We start from the raw sequence: 6,614 nt of genomic DNA on the forward strand, positions 1-6,614 counted from the left end.
ACCATTTGTTTATTGTCTATATATATTTATTATTCTGTAGAGAAAGGCAAGCAATTGCACCTTGAATAATACAGAATTTTGTAAAGAAAGTTGCTTTAAATTCAAGTGTAATAGAGACTAAAGGATGATCTCTGCATATAAGTTGCTAACGACTTTCTAGTATGTATTGTGGATGATCTTCCAACATCTGCTTGCTGTAGATGACTAGTCTAAAACAACAAACATTTCCTGGTCTGTTTCCAGGTAACGTGTCCTAAATTGAACCAACCAGACTAAGGATTTTCATTCCACGGGCATTATCAAAGATATAGGTGAGTCTACAGCCAGCACAAGTTAAAGTGGTTTTATTTTCATCTCTATTTGTGAAATAGGCTTTCTCCCCCATGCGCAGATAAGAGAGAAAAATAATATCTTAGGAGCTAATATCTGTTGAGAGAGCTGACTTTCTGTTGCGACTTGTGGTAACATGTAATTTGTTTTATAATCTTAACTTCAGGATAATTCTTATTGGATCAGTTCATCTTTTTATTGCTTTTTTACATGGTTTATGGGTAACACCTGATAATTGTAATCTGAAAACTGCCCTGTATAGCCCTCCTTTAGTTAGCATAACCAGGGTACAAATATATAAAGCTGTTGGAAGAATTAGAAAAGAGGTTATTCATCTACAGTATCTGTTTTATTTGGTATTCTCTCCAATGAAATGTTTTTAAAATTCCCAAATGTTTCCAATTGCTCTGTTATAAGAATATTCTTTCAATCCTATGAGTATGGTTTTAAACAATAGAACTGTGGAGGTTGGTTTTATATATTGTTCTTTGAAATTGCTATACTTATCTCCATTCCCTTTAAAATGTTCTTTGCCGAGGCTCACATGTGACCTGGGTCCTGGCAAGGGTCAGCGGCTAGACTACCCATGAGTGAGAAGTCCATTTTTCTACTTCAGATTCTCTCATTAAAATATTTTCAAAATTGAAAATGGTTTTAAAACCTAGTCTAACATAGAGGCTGTTAGTGGTCAGTTGATGCCTAGTGAGTTCATAAAGAGATTTTATGAATTGTCTTCAAATTGTATGCAATGGAGATGTGCATTACAGGAGAAGAGAATCCATACACTAATAACATTCTTCAAGTCCTGATAAGTAGATATAAAATGGTTCTAAGCCATTCATTCTTACAAATGGGTAAACTGAAGCATCATGTTTATGGGACTGATGATGATCAACTAACTAATTAGATATTCAAAGTCAGACCAAAATGAAGGATATCCAACTTCCAGTCTAGAGGGCCTTATTATTTGAGGGAAAACCTTTGTGTCTGTGTGTGTCTGTGTATGAAGCAAGGAAGGTAAAATAGTTCTGAAACATATATTCCTTCTAATGCAATATGTCTCTTTGTAGGGTAGGCATTCCAGAAATGTGATTGATTTTCACATGTGGCTTGGGAAACAAGCCTTGTTCTTCCATATGCCCAAGTCTAATATATGACAAAATTGGGCTCATTATTATATGAATATATTAGCAGGTGATGTCATAGCTTTAAATATTTAAATAGAAATCTACAAAATTTAAAGTTTAGCTTAAAAATTAACTATCATGTAAGTTGCCCATCTGTACATAAGTTGAAACCTGTGCCAGTCTAATTAACAATCAGGAATATGGTAATTGCTTTTGGCATATGAATATGGAAAACTTCTCTGGAGTAAAATAATGCCAAGTTGTGCATTTCTGAGTCTTTTTTCTTTCAAATTTACAGTACTAATAATATAGTACTTGGCATTATGTTTGAGGTTGTGAAATGAATTTTGTTCTAATTTCTTAACAGAAGAGTACTGTCCTATGTATCTATGTATGTATTTGTCTATCTGCCTATATCTCTATCATTAACTTATCTCCTTTATATGTAGAGCAGGGTTTCATAACTTGAATACAGTTAACCTTTTGAAAACAGTGATTCTTTGTACTTGCAGCTGTCTTGTACATTGTCAGATGCTTGCCAGTATACCTCACCAATACTAGATGCTGGAATCCTTCCTCTAATAATCATGACAGTAAAAATGTCTATAGATATCTCTTCTAGAGGAGAAAACAGCTAGCACATCTATTCTATAACTTAGACTTCTTCAATGTATCAAATTTATGGTGAATGCTTATAGAAAAATGGCATCATCAAGTTCACAGAGAAAAAAAAGTTAGGACTTATGCTTAGTTCATTCACAGCTCCAATGGAGACATCAAATTGTTTCAAGAAAAAAATGGTTTTCATTAATGTATGCATGCATCATGTTTGCCATTTGAAGGCCCAATAAATATTAGTTATTTATTTACCAACTTGTTTTACTATAAGTGTTTAACTTTTGTATAGTCACGCTTTTAAAGTAGCACACATTTTACAACTAAAATTTATTTCCATGGTTTTGTGTGTGTGTGTGTGTGTGTGTGTGTGTGTTTATAAACATTAGCAGAACAATGAAGACTATGAACTATTACACTATTGTACAAGGGAGTCTTCATTGTGGTACCAGTTATTATGGTTAGGTGGATCCTCCAGCTCTTAGAAGAACCAAACCCTTAGGAGCATCTTAGATATTCACCTGGGTGAGGCTTCTGGTACTTGCAAAGATTCTTTCCTGTATGCCAGGTTGCTAGGAAACAAAGAGATAGGGAGAAAGAACCTTTATGAGGAGAAACAAGTACTCAGTTACACTGTTAGGCAATCTTGAAAAGCAGTCTCCACTTCTATCAAGTATCCCCCGAGAAAATGTGTGTCTCCATTTAGCCTTTGAGACACTTGAATTTCAAGTACATTTTCAGGAACATGTTTGGCAAGAAAATAGAGGATGGATTTTATTTTCCTTTTATCTATGATAAAAAGTACTCAGCAGATGTAGATAGTCTTATTTATTATTCATTCATCAGTTTTACCCAGCATCAGCTTCTGTGTTGGCTAAGTCATGGAGATGTTCAAACTTCTCTTCTAGATTCAGCCTTCATTTTGTGCTCCTTAATCTGAGCGAGACTTTCCAAGGACAAATTCTCAGCCGATGGCTAAGTAAAAGACACCTCTTTGGAAAGCATTTTCATCTTTCCTTTGTGTCACCTCATTTGAAGAGCAATGAAATATAATTATCCTCTACTATGATTTGTGAAACAACAAATGGGTTTGACATCTGTTCAGCAATTCTGAGGACAGCCCATTTTTATTCCTCTCCCTATGTAGCTAAAGTCATCACAGAGTTTGGACTTTGATCCCCCTTTCTCACAGCCTAAGCAAGGTTGATTCCAAAAAACAAACAAACAAAAAACAAAAAAACAAAAACAAAAAAAACCTAAGGATAAGAATAGAAATAACTTCTTCTTATATTGCAGGATAAGTGATGTTGAACCTGAGCATTTCATTGAGAGATCAAGATAGTTAAGTAACCAGTACGTTCACGGTATATTCACTTATTTATTTAACTGTATTTCCTGAGCTTTGTTGGGTGCCAGCTATTTTTCTAGATACAAAGGATAGTGACATCAGTCAGGTGCATAATTTCCCTACTCTTACAGCAGAGCTAGGCTGTGAACTAAACCAATACATAAACCAGAGCAATTATTGATGGGGAAAAACCACTATGAAGAGGGTCAGAATCTACTGGACAGAAGGGTACAGGGAACGTTCCTTCAGAGAATCAGAAGGCAACTTTTAGACTGAGATATGAATAGAAAAGTGTCAGCTCTTCCCATGCAGGGGTGATTGAAGAGCATCAGAATACAGCACACCGAAATATACCACTTTGAACTAAGGGATATTTTGGGCCAAAAGCGATTTCAAAACAACAAACACAGAACTCTCTGCTCTCCCCTTTCTATATAAAAGGGCATGCATTCACCTTCATAAAGGCAACATAAATTTCCACTTTTAATGGTGCTCTTTTCCTTCCTATGAAGAGAACTATTCTTAATTATAGGAGAGGACTCAACCACAGCCAAAAACACTGAGAAGAGTCTGCATGCCACACTTTAGGAAGCAACCCTTTCCTACCATTCATCTCCTGATCAATGTCCCAGGGTTTACCATCCCTGTAAGCCCAAACTTCCCTCGTGAGATTATGTCTTTACAATTTATCTCCCTTTGTTAAAAATGGCATATAAGCTTTGAATCTAACGACTACTTTGGGTTGCTCCACTCTCTGTGTAGCCCCCATGAACATAAAATTAAAACCATCAGTTAAATCTGTGTGCCTTTATGCCAGTTAGTCTTCCTTTTGTCAGTCTGATTCACAGTTACAGTTAGTAAAACCAGAAGAGTAGAGAGAACACATTTTTCTCCCCTATACCAGAACAGCAGTCCCCAAAAGAGAGAGCTACTAAATACAAAGACCCTGAGTCAGAAGCAACCTTGGTAAGTTAAAAAGAAAGAAGTGCAGCACATGGGCTTGAAAAGTAGATCAGGGATAGATCTATTATTAGATCATAGACGGTTAAAATTCATTTGAATTTTTTAAATGTAGGTGCACATATATGTATGTACTTAGGTCTAAATGGAAGAAGAGACTATTGAAGAAGCAAAGCATGAAGTGGTATAAAACTTCATTTTATTTGTTCATATATATATTTTATTATTTTATTTATTTTTTCAGACTGCATTTTGATTCATTGTACACAAATGGGTACATCTTCCCATTTCTATGGTTGTGCATGATGTAGATTTGTGTAATCATAACATGTACATAGGGTAATGATGTCTGTCTCATTCCACCATTTTTCATACCCCTCTGCCTCTCATTTCCCTTTATGTAATCTAAAGTTCCTCCATTCTTCTCTCACCCCCACCCCCACTATACCTCATCATCCACTTATTGGGGAAAACTTTTGGCCTTTGGTTTTTTGGGATGGCTTATTTCACTTATCATGATATTCTCCAATTCCATCCATTTATCTGCAAATGCCATAATATACATATTGTACTAGCTCTTTGAGAAGAGTGGAAGACAGGAGGTAAAGGAGGGGGAGGAGGAAGAGAATTCTGAGAGATGGCAACAGTGTCAAAACAAGTTTTAGTCTCTGAATTGCCACATAAAATGGATAGATCAACTAGATATCAAAACAAAGCAGAAAAAACATGGGCAAGATACTGTTGAAGAGTACTCATTGAATAGCATTTTTAAAACAAGGGACATGGTAGTCTTTATTCAGGAACAGGAGTGAGGCCATTGCAATTGGATTTTGCAGTGAGAAAGAGCAATTGGGCTCAACTCCAGATACAGCATGGACAAGTGGGAATTCATGGCCAACGAACAAGCATGAGGGTTCATAGATTGAAAAATCCCTGTGGTTTAAATGTCCCCTTCAAAACTCATGTTGAAATTTATTGCTTTTGTAAGTGTTGAGAGGTGGAACTTTTAAGAGGTGATTAGGACATGGGGCTCTGCCTTCATGAATTGATTAATGCTGTTATCTTGAAATTAGTGGGTTGGTTATCTCAGGAATAGGTTTCCTAGTAGAAAGAATTAGTTTGGCCTGCATCCTTTCTGCCTGGTATATGGTCACTTCCACCTTTCACCATAGGAAGATGAAACTTAAAAGCTCTAGCAGGTGCTGCACCATACTTCAGGATTTCCCAACTTTTCAAACCATGAGCCAAATAACTTCTATTATTTATAAAATTATCCAGTCTATGCTATTCAATTATAGCAGCAGAAAACAAACTAAGACAAATGGTAAGGGGGATTCTGGCTAATGTGGACCAACAGGATTCTGGCTAAAGAAGGCCAAGGAGATCAGGCCTCACCTGAGGAATGTGGTAGATGATCATAAATCCAGAGCAGAAGGTCTGGTTCGGGGAATTCTGGCTAACCCAACTCAGTAAGATTGGTGCTAAGACTAGCTTCTATGAGCAAGTACATAGATGAGCCAAGGAGTCTAAATAGTGTTTGGTCAAGGAGTCTTTGTCAGCTCTCATGAGCATTCCTACATATAAGGGAGCAGAGACAGTCATTTGGTCACTGGTAGTATGTGTGTACAGGAGGTAGTGGAGAGAAGTAATGAATTATATCATTTTTTGAACAGCGACTTTGAAAGAAGGGTCTGCCCTCTCTACCACTTCATCACTGGGTGAGTGCAAGGGCCTTCAATAAGGAGGACTGAAGAGGCAGAACATACTCATGTTCCTCAACTGCTTTTCTAAGGCTCCTTCCTAGGATACCCCACAATGAGAAGCACTGCTCTAGGCATGAAATCCAAATCAAGCACTAAAGAGATAACAAAGGTAAAGAAAGGAGAAGGTTGGAATCAAGTGAGAGAGGGGATCAGAGTCAGGACATCTCAGGAAGCAGAGTTCCTTATTATATTTTAACCACAAACATACAAAGGAAGAGGGAGTTCGGTTTAGCGTGAGAAGTTTTTCTGAATCTGCTTCTTCCTAAACATTCAGAATCGCCTATTTCAAATAAAATTATTCATGACGATGGAGCCTCATTGTAAATGGGGCAGTGAATATGCAAAAAAAAGAACAGTGGATGATGTAGGTGGATTAAAAATATGGTGATCAAAAGAGTCTATAGACCATAAGCCTATGTAGTTAAATTCTGCTACTCTGAGAATAATAATTGATCAATTAATTCATTCACC

The sequence above is a fragment of the Sciurus carolinensis genome, chromosome 2 (assembly GCF_902686445.1).
Source record: "Sciurus carolinensis chromosome 2, mSciCar1.2, whole genome shotgun sequence".
In the NCBI taxonomy this organism is placed as follows: domain Eukaryota; kingdom Metazoa; phylum Chordata; class Mammalia; order Rodentia; family Sciuridae; genus Sciurus; species Sciurus carolinensis.